The sequence below is a fragment of the Lithobates pipiens genome, unplaced genomic scaffold (assembly GCF_037356315.1).
Source record: "Lithobates pipiens isolate NorthernLeopardFrog02 unplaced genomic scaffold, aLitPip1_a1.2 Scaffold_10, whole genome shotgun sequence".
Lineage (NCBI taxonomy): Eukaryota > Metazoa > Chordata > Amphibia > Anura > Ranidae > Lithobates > Lithobates pipiens.
Genome location: NW_027507686.1, coordinates 45,895,845 through 45,909,823, shown reverse-complemented (window position 1 = coordinate 45,909,823; position 13,979 = coordinate 45,895,845). Strand labels below are relative to the sequence as shown.

Here is a 13,979-nt window from a genome sequence, read left to right as displayed (position 1 = left end):
ATTTGCCCTAAAACCCAACTGTAAATTTAGGAATATTAATTTTCAAAACCTATAGCGCTTCTCGTCAGGAGCCGGTGCTACACATATTGATGGGAATGTTCATTATTCTTTTGATATGTGATATGATTTATGTTCTGTGCATGACGCATTGCTTTTATGTTTTTTTTTGTATACTGTGGGGAGAAGTTTTGAAATGTCCTTGTTTAAATACAATTTTTTACAATGACAATAAATCTTATCTAATCTTATCTTGCTTTGCCATTTTGAAAATGTTAACACTTACAATACTACTGAATCAATAAGGGAAGCTAATTTGAGTGATCTTCATGTAATGGGTTTTATCAGAATATCAGAATGTCCCCAGGAAAACAGAATTGTTGATATGATTAAATAGTGTAGTTGCTAGGCAACATGCAGGGAAAGTTGTTGGTGACCTTGGACTGCTTCCTGTGTTAGTGTTTATATTCTTTTAAAGTGTTTATTATGTTTGTGTGATATTTTACTATTGGGAAAAAAGGTGGCTTTGTTCGCAAATGTGCCCACTCATTGTGAGTGCTTCAGAACAGAATTGCAGTGGACAAAAGTGCGCAGTTCAAACATCAGCAGTTGAATAGGGTAAGTATAAAGTATTGTGTTTTTTTATTTTTTTTATGTGCATACTTGGTATTACTTGGTATTGTTGATGTTTGCTGTCATTGGTGATCGCTTACTGGGTGTTGTTGAAGCAATTGCTTATAGCTGATTAAATGTTGGAGTGCTGGGTGTGTTCTAATTAGCATATGTAAGATAGGTAAAATATACAGAGGAGAAAGTATTTATACGAAGTATGATATTTAAGGACGCCTTTACACAAAAGTTGGTCTCTGAAGAGTGATCCACCATAGTGGGCATGTGACAGGTGACGTGTCCCCTCCTCCTGCCTGTTCTAACCTTTAGAAGCCCACACCACCATGGTTGTAGCATGGCTCCATTCAACTCGAATGCAACAGAGGGGATCGTTTTTTTTTTTCCCCCCCAGCGTGATGTAAAGCTTTGGTAAACCTCTATATGGCTGCCTTGCAGCTTGGGGAGGGGTCGAAATGTGGCTCATCCACCATTTTTTACCACCCCCCAACTGCAAGTGAAACACTATCTTTAGTGGAATAGTAAAATAAGTTTGCTTATTGTGAGTGCTTCAGAATAAATTCAGCAGACAAAAGTCCATCATTTGTTAGAAAACAGAAGGAGTTCAGAATGGAGACAATAGACCTGGGTTTCTCAACCAGGCTTCCATGGAACCTTAGGGTTCCTTCAGAGGTTGCAAGGGGTTCCTTGAGCAATGAGCAATTTCTGCCTCTCAGATAAGTTCCCACTGACACCATTGATCTTTTTAACTATCTGTAAGGGGGTAATTCTTCCCAATGACCACAAGTGTAATGCCACGTACACGCGACCGGACTTTTCGAGGGACTAGGTCCGACGGTCTTTCCGACTGACTTTCGGCAGAGTTCCGATGGACTTCCCGAATGAACGGACTTGGCCACACACAATCACACCAAGGTCCGATGGATTCGAACGTGATGACGTACGACCGGACTAAAATAAGGAAGTTCATAGCCAATAGCTGCCCTAGCGTCGGTTTTTGTCCGCCGGACTAGCATACACACAAACGGATTTCTCAGTCCGCCGAAGTTCTGGTGGAAAAATGTAAAACATGTTCTATTTCTAAAGTTCGCCGGATTTTTGGCCACACAAGATCGAATTGTCCACCAGACTTGTTCCGTCGGACCTTTGCTGTCAAAAAGTTGTAGATATAGTCATTTTTAGCAGGGGTTCCCTAATAACAGAAAGATATTTCAAGGGTTCCTCTGTGCTGAAAAGGTTGAGAATGGCTGCAGTAGACTATCCTTGGCAAGTACCTGTGTATCAAAATTTGATATCCTCCACCACTTCTAGGTAAATTAATAATATAAAATATATATAATGAAAAAATAAAAATTCACACCTGTGGACATCTGAGCAAAAACATTGTCAGGACCCAGATCTCAACTTGGAAGCGCTGCTATGTCTGGTGGTGTCTCTGCTTGCTCAGCCACCTGAGATGCTGGACAGCTGCCTGCCTGTTTCCTTAGACTACCTTGCCTTGTGTCTAGTTTCCCCTCAATATCTCGCTCTTGTCACTTCTGGTGCCATCTATATCTTCATTACCTCTCGTTACTGACCTTTGGCTTGTTCCTCGACTACGCTTCTGCTTGATCCCAGCCTGCAACCACTTGTTACTGACTTTTGGCTTATTTATTGACTACACTCCTGCTTGATCCCAACCTGCTATATCTGCTACTGGACCCCAATTTGCTCACCTCCTGGTTGGGCGGTCCTGAGGACTGTGACCTGGTACTTTATTAACTTTATTAACATATGCGTAGTACTCTCTGAATGCCTGGACACTGAGTAGATCCAGAGAGTGCATGGCACTATTGCGACTCTGGTACGCATGTGTGGAAGTGACGTACGTCATCGTAGCATGTCCATTCAAATGGCTGGAGGGTGCGAACCCAAAAAGAAGACTGGGTGAAAATGGATGTGGCTTCAGCAGTGACAGTGCAGCGCTGGAGGGCTTCATTTGTAAGTTAAGCGTCATTATGTCATTATGTACTAGTATGTGGTGCATACTACCACAATAGCATAATATAATTAGAATTCTAAACAGTTCATGTAATAAAAAAGTGTGTGTGTGTGTGTATATATATATATATATATATATATATATATATATATATAAATATTTTTATATCTGTGTCCCTTTTTATTAGCATGCTAAATAAAAATTTTGCATACAGTATATAAAATTTTCTCCACCAGTCGGTAATTTGGGCTTGCTTGCATTTGTAGTGGGTTTATTCCTTCACCAGTATAATACTGCTCTCGCCTCACAAGTTGGTCCTAATCTATATCTGGTCAAACACGCTTTTACCCTTTTGCATAGGTTTATTATGCACTTTTGTATGTATTCTTCCAGGTTAATATGGATCTCTCATTATTGGTGCATAGGATTCTTCAATGTTAATCCATTGCCATCCTGGTTTCTCTTAGCTTTTTCTCCCATATAGCACCAAAAATAGAATAATTCTCACAGTGCTTACTGTTGCTTTATTTTATTTTTTTTAAATCTGAGGATACACACACAATGTATGAAAAATGTATTTGCCTGTATACATTCCAATAGACGCAGCCTGTGTGTACCTTTTGTACCGCCAAAAAAAAAACACATTCCGTTCACTACCGGTTGCGGCGTGACGTTCTCCCTCCCTAAACGTTACGTCACTGTACCACGTGACTTATTGAGCATTTGAAAATTGTTGCCATTCTACACTAATTGCAGTTTATTGATTTTACATCTTGAGGATTTTAGTAAATGCATTATTGCACAGACAGTTGTGTTTTTTTTTTTTATTCTTATGTTGTAATATATAGGTAAAGGGTGAATCTTATTTATTTGTGGCAGCAGCAATATACTTTCACTGGGCACATACTTGTTAGCGCTGGAGTATTTTATATAATTATACTACCACAATACGACATTAACCTGCAGGTGGACATTTATTTATTTATTTATTTATTTAGTTTAGTTTACTACCACTTTACTATACTCTCCTTCCCATGTAGAATCTGCACAGTGCCACCTACAGGTGTGAAGAATGCCTGCACCTAACTACACACTTTGCTGCTTACAGTATGTATCCATTGGAATATACTGTAAACACTTGCACAATCCTTATCAGATTCAGGTGATAGAATACACTGCTTACTATAAGCAGCCATAAACAAACATAGGGAGAGTGTGATCATTTTGAAACAAGAGGCCAGACAATAGCCAGACAGAAGGTTTGTACAATGATCCTGAAAAGAAAGGACAATATTGACTTTGAAGATGGATAACAGGTAGATTCTGTATTTACTATTGCATGCAATATCACATTTCACATTTTGCTATTACACATGCCCTAAATATTCATCTTTTTACACCTTAAAAAGGCACATATTTAACCCTTTGATTGCCCCTGATGTTAACCCCTTCCCAGCCAGTGTCATTAGTACAGTGACAGTGCATGTTTTTAGCACTGATCACTCTATTAGTGTCACTGGTTCCCACAAAGTGTCAAAAGTATCAGTGTATACAGTTAGATTCAAAAGATTGTGAGTGTATTTGCCATCATCCCAAAGTGAAATTTTAAAGCATGTCCTCATTAAGTGGGATTTTTAAGGCAATCAAAATGTGATATTATTCTAAAATAATTTATTGAAAAAATTATGTAATTTAAAATTGTAGAAAAAAAGATATTGTACCATCTTTACATAAACTTGATTCAACATGTCATATGCACAAGGTGGAATGTCGGCTCCTACAGAGAGGGGGGGGGGGGGGATACCACCAGGGGCGTAACTATAGGGGGTGCAGCAGTTGCGACCGCAACCGGGCCCTGTGATGCAGGGGGCCCATGCAGCCCCCTCTACATATGGCCGGCAGCAGCATAGGCAGCAAGGGGTACCAGTGCACCATGCACACGGGTGGCTGGAAGCGGAGGGTGACTAGCAGAGCTCCATGCTCTACTATCGCACTGGCTGCTCTTTAGTTGTGCATTCCCCGCATGACCTGTGTCCTCAGAGTACCCCTCTCCTGCTCCATGCATTGCCGCTCAGTCCGATGTCTGTTCTCCCCAACCAGTGGTGGAACTACAGGGCTCACAAAGGTCATACCTGTTACCACGCCCTGGAGTTCCACCGCCAGACTCGGAGGGAAGGGCCCTGGCTGGGGTTCAGGGGGGCCCTTCATGGTTTCTTGCATCAGGGCCCTGAAGGTTCTAGTTACGCCACTGGATACCACTATGTATATCATTTCTAATATATGCTATATGACATGTTGAATCAAGTTTATGTAAAAATTGCACAATCTCTTTTTCTACAATTTTTTTCTACAATTTTAAATTGCATAATTTTTTCAATAAATGATTTTAAATAATATACTGTTTTGAGTGACTTAAAAATCCCACTCAATTAGGACATGCTTTAAAGGGATTGTAAAGAAAAATGTATTTTTTCTTAAAATAACAAACATGTTATACTTACCTCCACTGTGCAGCTCGTTTTGCACAGAGTGGCCCCGAACCTGCTCTTCTAGGGTCCCTCGGCGGCTGTCTCTGCTTCTTCCCGCAGGTACTTCTCACGTTCATGCGAGCTCCCTCGCATTGTGAGAAGCACCTGCAGGCACGCTCCCGTGATACAGCCAGCATCACACGGCCCCGCCCCCCCGGTGAGCCGCTTTATTGGATGTGATTGACAGCAGCGTGAGCCAATGGCTGCGCTGCCTTCAATCCATCCACTCCAGCCAATCAGTGGCCAGGCTGAGTGGTGAAGAGGACGGCGGGGGCAAGCGCAGGACTTTCGAGGGGTGAGGTAAGTAAAACGGGGGGGCTGGGGGCGCCGGCACTGTGAGAGGGTTTTGTCACCTTCATGCATAGAATGCATGAAGCTGAAAAAACATTTACCTTTACAACCCCTTTAAGTATCAGTTAGTGTCAGATTGTCTGCCATGCTATTGTAGTATCGCTGATCACTGCCATTGCTAGTATAAAATAAATAAAAACTCCAGTATATGTACTATATTTGTAGACCCCATAACTTCCATGCAAACCAATCAATATACGCTTATTGGGATTTTTTTATTTATTTTTTAACAAAAATATGTAGCAGAGCACATATGGGCCTTAATTTATGAAGACGTTTGATTTATTTTTTATTTTTTTATTAGATCAATTTTATAGCAGAAAGTCCAAAATTATTGGGTTTGTTCCTAAATTTTCAGTTTTATTTTTCATTTTATAGCGTAAAAAAAAACAAAAACTGTGGTGATCAAATGCCAACAAAGGAAAGCTCTGTGTGTGAAAAAAATGATATAAATTTAATTTGAGTACAGTGTTGCAATGACTGCACAATTGTCAGTTAAAGTAACGCAGTGCCAAAAAGCAAAATATGGCCTGGTCATGAAGGGGGGTAAATCTTCCGGAGGATAAGTGGTTAAAGGGGATCTTCACCCCACACCCTCTTATTTATTTATTTTTTCCTTCCTCTGCTTACCTGGGGGTATTGTCTACACAGTTTGGATACTCGCCCACCCAGAGGATCCAGCATTTTCCCACAGACATCCTTCTTAAAAATACCATACGCTGGCTAGAGTTGCCACCTCACCCCTTTAAAACTGAACACACATTGTTTACACAGGTTCTAGGGCTAATTTAATGGACGCAAGGTACTAAGTGAATTTAATTACCACCTTAATCAGCCACAGAACCTGTGTAATTAATGTGTTTGGTTTAAAAGGGATGAGGCAGCAACCCTACGGTTGGCTCTTCCAGGTTCAGCCAGTGGTGGCCTTTCGATGTTGCGCCACTAGGCTTGCTCCTGCTTACTGAATTAAAGGCTGAGGCCTCCTGGCATATATGACTCCCAGGAGGCCCTGTGAGCACTCAAGTGGTACTATTCGCGTAGAGGAGGGTAAGAGAGATGTGGACATTTCCCTTCCCTTCTCTTCCTGTCCCATAGCCAAGGAGGTAATTCTTCCCAATGACCACAAGTGTAAGGACCATTCTTCCCACTGACCATCACCCTAATGTATCATGAGTTGTAGATTTCAAATTTTTAGCAGTGGTTCCCCAAGACTGGAGAACTATTTCAAGGGTTCCTCTGTATTGAAAAGGTTGAGAAAGGCTGCTCTAGAGCAGTGATGGCGAACCTTGGCACCCCAGATGTTGTGGAACTACATTTCCCATGATGCTCATTAGTCATGTGCATTCGTTTTCGTCCGAATGCATTTTTGTTCGAATTTCAGGTATTTCCGTAATTGTTTTAACAAACGTTAACCAAAGTGTAGAATCCGAAAAACGAAAGATCCGACATAAATGCTTTATTTTCGTTTTCGTTGTGACAACAGTTCGATATAGAATAGGAGATTCGACATGACACTGACAATAACAATCTGTGTCTATCAAACTTGTGGTCGAATGTGCCTAACCTTGACTCTATTAGTCCAGGATTATTCTACATAGAGAGAAAAGATCGCTGCTGGAATTGACTGGGGGAAGTAAAATAAAAATGATGATGATGAATGTTATTGGCTGATTGTAACCAAAGAGGAGGACCAGTAAATCAGCTAGAACTAAGTACACACGTACAGCCAACTTACTTTCACTTACGATTGCTAGCAGAGAGAGACACACACACTGAATCATTTCAGAAGACAGTCAATCTTAAGCCGCGTACACACGGGCGGATTGTATGGCCTACTTAGTCCGTCATACAATCCGACGGACAGTCCGTCATACTTTCGAATGAACGGACTTGACCACACACGGATGCACAAACAGTCCGTCGAAAGCTTGCGCGATGACGTGTACAGCACGTACGACGGGACTGGAAATAGGAAGTCCAATACACAGCAATGCAACCTTCCGCCGTGTAAATCCTTTCTGAGCATGCGCCATTCTTAGTCCGTCGAACTAGCCTACTCACGAGCGGATTGTCCGCTGAAACCAAAGTATGACGGACAATATTACGGAAATTCCGAAATACTTAGTCCGCCAGACTGCACGCTGAAAAAGTCCGCTGAAGCCCACACACGAGCGGACTGTCCGCTGAAATGTGTTTCGACGGACTAAGTAGGCCATACAGTCCGCCCGTGTTTACGCGGCTTTAGCTGGTCCGTTTGTCAGAGAACCTGAATTATTTAGCAATTAAGCCTAAGCACATCAGCAGAGCAATAGTGAAGCAAGCTACAGTTCAACTTAACTTTTTCATAATAATCTGCTGCTATTGTGTTAGTGTTGTGAACTTGATAGTGATACTAATGTTGCTAGTGTTGTGATGGTCTCAGAGGCTGCTCGTGTTGTGGGGGGGGGGGGGGGGGGGGATTTATTATTTTAGATTCTATATTATAGATTGAGATTCTATATAGATTCTATATAACCTATCTTGTTTCCTGTCTGATCAGTGATCACTATCACCAGTCCATTTTCTGTTTGAACTATATACTGTACATTCAACATGAATCACAAAGATTCGACAAAGCAGCGAAAAACATACAAACGTCGAATCTTTGGCTTATGCTTATTGAAAGTTCTAAGAAGATTCGATGGAGCAGCTAAACTATACGGAGTCATACAGTTTAGCTGCTCCATCGAATCTTCTTTGAACATTCGACAGACACCATAAGCCTTCAATGACAGATTCAACCTTAATTCAGTTTGGATTTTCAGCCAAATTTTTAACGAAAAACAAAATAAATAAAAAACGAATTTCGGGAGTAACTAAATGCATTTTTCAGACGAAAACTAAATTTCGAAACAAAATATTTCAGTGTGCACATGTCTAATGCTCATGCACTCTGCAGTGTAGTTGAGCATCATGGGAAATGTAGTTCCAAAACATCTGGGGTGCCAAGGTTCGCCATCACTGCCCTGGAGAATAAATTGGTGGGTTTTGCAATTTTTTTGTATCACACGGTATTTGCGCAGCGATTTTTCAAACACTGTTTTTAGGGAAAAAAATACACTTTTTAAAATGTTAATGCAAAAAAAAAAAAACATAACCCACTTTTTTTGTAAAATATAAAGGAGTATGTCGCACTGAGTAAGTAGATACCAGACATGTCATGCTTTAAAATTGCGCTCGCCCCCGCGCAGAACTTCAAAATGGCAATATCGATTTTCAAAAAATGCTGCAGATGACAGCCAGGTAAACCGGAAGTGATGTAATTTCAGCACTTCCGGGTTACCATAGCAGAGACCCAATCACAGCTTATTCCGGCTTTGCGTGGGTCTCCAGCCAGCCAGAAGATGTGCCCGGCTGGTAGCTCGATTCTCCTGGTGGGAGGGGAGAGCCCAAGAGAGCCATGAAAGGCGACAGGAGTGGAGGAAGTCCCTTCCCGCTGCTTGTAAAAGCAAATGAGTGGCTAGTTAGCCACTCCGATTGCTATTACCAGAGAGCCAACCATTGACTCTAAAAAAACGGTACAGCATCACCCCAGGTTACAACCATTTGAAGTCAAATGGCATACCAGGTAAGTGACTTGGTGGCAAGTGGTGTAATTTACTTTTTAACTTTTTTATAAAACTGATTTTCTTTTTTTGTCCCAAAAATACATTTAAAATACATGATCTACCTATCTATAGCATTTGTGTCATATTTCATTAGGTATTGAACTGATCAGTCTTACCTGAAGGTGATGAAGCCTTGTCATTACTCTTACCTGGAAGTCTTGTCATTACTCTTAGCTGGTGTCATGAGTGCTTCAGATTGTTCACTCTCAATAGTGTAGTCCTACCCCCCCCCCCCCCCCCCACCACTATAGAAAAGGTACTTTCTACCATGGAGGATCTCTCCTCTGTCTGTCCCCCCCAGCACCCCTTAATTACTTACCCGAGTCCCATCTCTCTCCAGCGATGTCCATGAATGTCTGAGCCACCCGGGACACTCCTCCTGATTGGCTGAAACACAGCGGCTATTGGCTTTCATAGCTGTCAGTCAAAGTCCGTTAGCCAATCGGGAGAGAGGGGGTGGGTCCGGGGCAAAGCTCTGTGTCTGAATGGACACACGGAGCTATGACTTGGCTTGGGTGCCCCCATAGGAAGCTGCTGACCGTGGGGGCACTCGATAGGAGGGAGGGGCCAGGAGGAGAAAAGAGGGACCTGGGAAGAGGAAGATCCGGGCTGCTTTGTGCAAAACCATATGCACAGAGGAGGCAAGTACAACTTGTTTGTTATAGACCTTACAATCAATTTAAGGCTTATTGCAAAGTTCCAGACTGAGTGCAGAAAGCTGGGTATTTGGTTTTCTCTGGATTCTGCTGTTCCAGATTGGGGCCTGGAGCTTGAAGGTTTCAAGATGTCTTGGGTGGGACAGAACCTTCAATCCTGAATTTTACTTCTGCGGCATGTGTGAGTAAACCGGTGTGCAGGGTCATTATATACTCAAGCCTGAGGATAGCTCAAAGCTAACAGTTTGGAGACAGCTCCCATATTGGTGACAGAAGATCTCATTCAGGAGTCAGGGGAGTCCCAGCCAAGAGTCATGAGACAGGAGGTCTCAACCAGGGGGGTCAGGGGTGTCCCAACCAGTAGCCAAGAGAAAAGAGATCTCACCCCAGGAGTCAGTTCAGCTCTTATCAGGGTGTCAGGGGAACCCCTTTCCAGAGGCCAGCAGTGGGCAGTGCAGCAGGATGCTGTGACTAAAGGCTAAGCGGGTCAAATAAAACAGGAGACAACACAGTCAGAGGGGCTGGTAAGGAGAGCAGCGGTGCTGCAGACAAGGAAGCCAGGTGGTTTGGTACTTTCAGTTGACTTTTCATGTTGATAGTGGGAACCCCTGCATGGGCAAATTATGTTTTAAGTGAACTCTATTTTGTTAGATAAAAGTGGGCTGCCATGCCCTAAAGTACAATTTGGACTTGTACAACTCATTGCTCTAATACAGATTTCCTGAAAGGCTCCATGGCAGCATACGTGTGGGTAGCCCCGCCTCCACGATTACCCAATAGGACCCAACTCCCATAAATCTTTGCTCCTGGCCACTATCAGTGTTCCTTTTTTGTCCTCCCCAGTAGGACCAGATGGTTTCTTTCCTGGAAATAAAACTTCACGACGATCGATTGGCTGATTGACTGAGAAATTTTCCTCCGATAGGCCCTGACTGTTAAGCAGGGTATGGAGAGTATTTGCAGAGTAGCGCTGAAGAAAGGATTTCCTACCTGAGTGCGCACGGTCTGTGTCCCGTTGTTATGGGTGACCATTATCTGCTGGAGGTATGGCGTGTGTGTTCCAGTCCGTTCGGCCAGGTGATCGTTGGTGGAGTGGTGAGCCTTTTATCTATCCATGGCAGCATTGTATTTGTGTGTATTTCTTTTGTTTGTCTTGCGGTCTCCTCCATGCCGTTTGCGTTCGCTTCCGCGTTCCAGCAAACCTCTCTCCTACTTCCGGGTTATGCAGGCGTTCTGCGCATGTGCGAACCCGGTATGAGACCGAGGCTTGGTTCCCGCGCATGCGCGCGAGCGCCTCGCGTCTGACGTCGGCGATGACGTCACGGGCGCCAAATTTAAAAGGCTTTGGAAGCTGTCAGAACCCTGGGAATGTTTGCAGTGGTCGCAGCGACTTCCCGGGGCTGTCAGCGCGGCGGTTTAAGGTAAGAGCGTGTCCCTTAGGCTGGGGAAATGCTTTTTAAAAAAAAAAAAAAAAAAAAAAAAAAATGTGTGTTTTATTTTTCTCTTTAGTTGCAGTGTTTCTTAAACTGTGGGTTTATTGTGAATATGGACGCCTTACTGCCTCCTAGTGGCCAGCCCGCTCATGTTAGGTAGGTCTTTAGTATTTATGCTTTTTATATATTGGAGAGAGTGTTTGGCATAGGTAGGATTGACTGTATATCCTTTTCTCTCTCTGTCTGTTTTACCCTTACAGCCCTTCTGGGTCTGATCCACAACCTAACACTTCTAGACGCAGTGGATCATCAAGATCACACCGCCATAAATCCTCCTCAAGATCTAGCCAGCATAGGTCAAGATCTGAACAGCATAATAAGAATTATTCTCACCCCCCTGCTGCTCACTCCAGCAAGCGTACGGAAAAATCATGCTGGGGGTGCAGGATGCCTGTTCCTTCGGACGTATCCTTATGCGATCATTGCTTCTCCAAAGCTGCAGATGAAAGGGATGATGCAGACCAGCGTTTGGAGTCAATAGTAAGACGGGTTGTGAAGGAGTCTCTGCAGGAGAGGGACGCTCTACAGCTGTGTGAATCCCCGTCAGAATTATTGGCTCCTCCACCTGGAGAGAACCCATTGCAGGAGACATGGGAATCCTCTCAGCCAAGCCGCCTATCTGCTCCCATCTCAGATAGTGAATCTGACTGTGAGGATCCTGGTTTAGGTTTTGACTATGGACTGGTGCCTTCATTGGTCAAAGCAGTGAGAGAGGCTCTGAAGTGGGAAGACCCTGTTACTTCCCCACCAAAGCAGAGAAAGTTCTTTAAACAGCTCAATAAGGAGCGACAATTTTTTCCCTTCCTTTCAGAGTTGGGTGACATTATTACCGAGGAATGGAGCAAGGTGGATAAAAAGGGTTCCATGCAGTCAAAAATCCTGAAATTATATCCCTTTAAAGAAGAGGATGTGAAGCACCTGGAGTCAGCACCACTGGTGGATGCAGCGCTCATGCGTTTGGTGAGATATGTAACCCTACCCTTAGAGGATACGGTATCCTTTAAAGATCCTTTGGAAAGGCGGATCGATTCAGACCTTAAGAGGATATATCTGACTTCTGGAATGGCTTGCAAACCAGTGCTTGCAATGGCAGCGGTATCCAAGGCCATAGAATCCTGGGCTGATTCTGTAGAGGAATTCCTGAGGGGTATTTCTATTGAATCAGCAAAAGACTCCCCTATTCAAGAAATCAGGATGGCATCTGCCTTTTTGGGGGAGGCATCTATTGATGTTATCCGCCTGATATCTCGGGATATGTTAGCAGCAGTCTCAGCTCGCCGTGCGTTATGGCTCCGTCCATGGCTGGCGGATCCAGCATCCAAACAGGCCTGGTGCCGTATTCCCTTTGAGGGGTCATCTTTGTTTGGTAACAAGCTGGATACTGCCATATCCCGGGCTACAGGTGGGAAATCTGGGTTTCTTCCCCAGGACAGACGTCTTCAAAATCAAAGGCGTCCATTTCCTAGAAGACAAGGCCCTGATCGTGCCAGGGAGGCGCGGAGCTATAGACCTGGTCGAGAATTCTCAAGGTCATGGAGATCCAGGCAATCTTCTTTCAAAAATACCTCAAAAGGGGGTTCGTCCGGCAAGCAGGATTCCGCGAAATCCTTTTGAAATTGGGCCCGCTCAAACTTGTCAGGTGGGGGCTCGTCTTCTCCACTTCAGGCATGTTTGGGCGGCCTCAATTCGGGATTTTTGGACTGTAAAAACAATTTCCTCAGGTCACAAGTGGGGTTTTATCAGCACCCCAAAGCTAAGATTTATTCCCACAAATCTTCCAGAATCAAAAGAGAAGAAACAAGTCCTATTGACCTACGTGAACTCTTTACTGGATCAAGGCGCAGCCGTTCCCGTTCCAGAAGAAGAACGTGGAGAGGGCATGTATTCCCCTTTGTTTCTGGTTCAAAAGAAAAATGGCACATGGAGGCCGGTAATAGATTTGACCCATCTCAATTCCTTCATTCGCAAAGAGAAGTTCAAGATGGAATCTCTGCTTACCATCCAGCAGTCCGTGTATCTGGGGGACTGGATGATATCAGTCGATTTGAAGGATGCTTACTTCCATGTTCCCGTGGCAAAGGAGTTTCAACAATACCTCCGCTTTGCAGTAGGCATTCAACATCTTCAATTTACATGTCTTCCCTTTGGGTTAACAACGTCCCCACGGGTCTTCTCCAAAGTTCTTTTGGCAGTTGTGGCCTTTCTCAGAGTCAAAGGTGTTCGTCTCCATCACTATCTCGACGACCTTCTTCTGCTATCCCAGAACAAAGATCAGCTCTTGGAGCACAAAGACCTAGTCATCTCCACTCTACAGGAGTTCGGGTGGCTTCTGAACTTAGAAAAGAGTCACCTAGATCCAACTCAGTCTCTTGTTTTCCTAGGGGCGCAGTTCAACACAGCAGAAGGTACTATCGCCCTTCCAGAAGAGAAGGTTGGAGTCATACGAGACAGGATTCATGCAGCCCTTGCAGCATCCCATCTCTCGGCTCTCCAATGTCTGAGGGTGATTGGCACAATGTCAGCCACCATTCCCATGGTAAAGTGGGCCCAGTGGCACACTCGTCCCTTTCAGAAGGGGTTTCTACAACAGTGGGACTTATCCAGCCAGACACAGCGCATATTCCTCACTCCAGCCATGAGGACGTCTCTTCTTTGGTGGCTACAGGGGAAGAACCTGCGCAACCACCATTCAATCATTC

General features: G+C 43.8%; 1 protein-coding gene across 1 annotated transcript in view; it reads left to right on the top strand.

Moving 5' to 3' along the window:
- The first annotated feature begins 485 nt into the window (after positions 1-485).
- The window catches only part of LOC143930285 (uncharacterized), a 190,138-nt gene continuing 176,644 nt past the window's right edge, over positions 486-13,979 (top strand). Inside the window, exon 1 of the mRNA XM_077454471.1 lies at positions 486-615. The gene's annotated coding sequence lies outside the window, so the exon portion shown is untranslated. The remainder of the gene's footprint in view (positions 616-13,979) is intronic.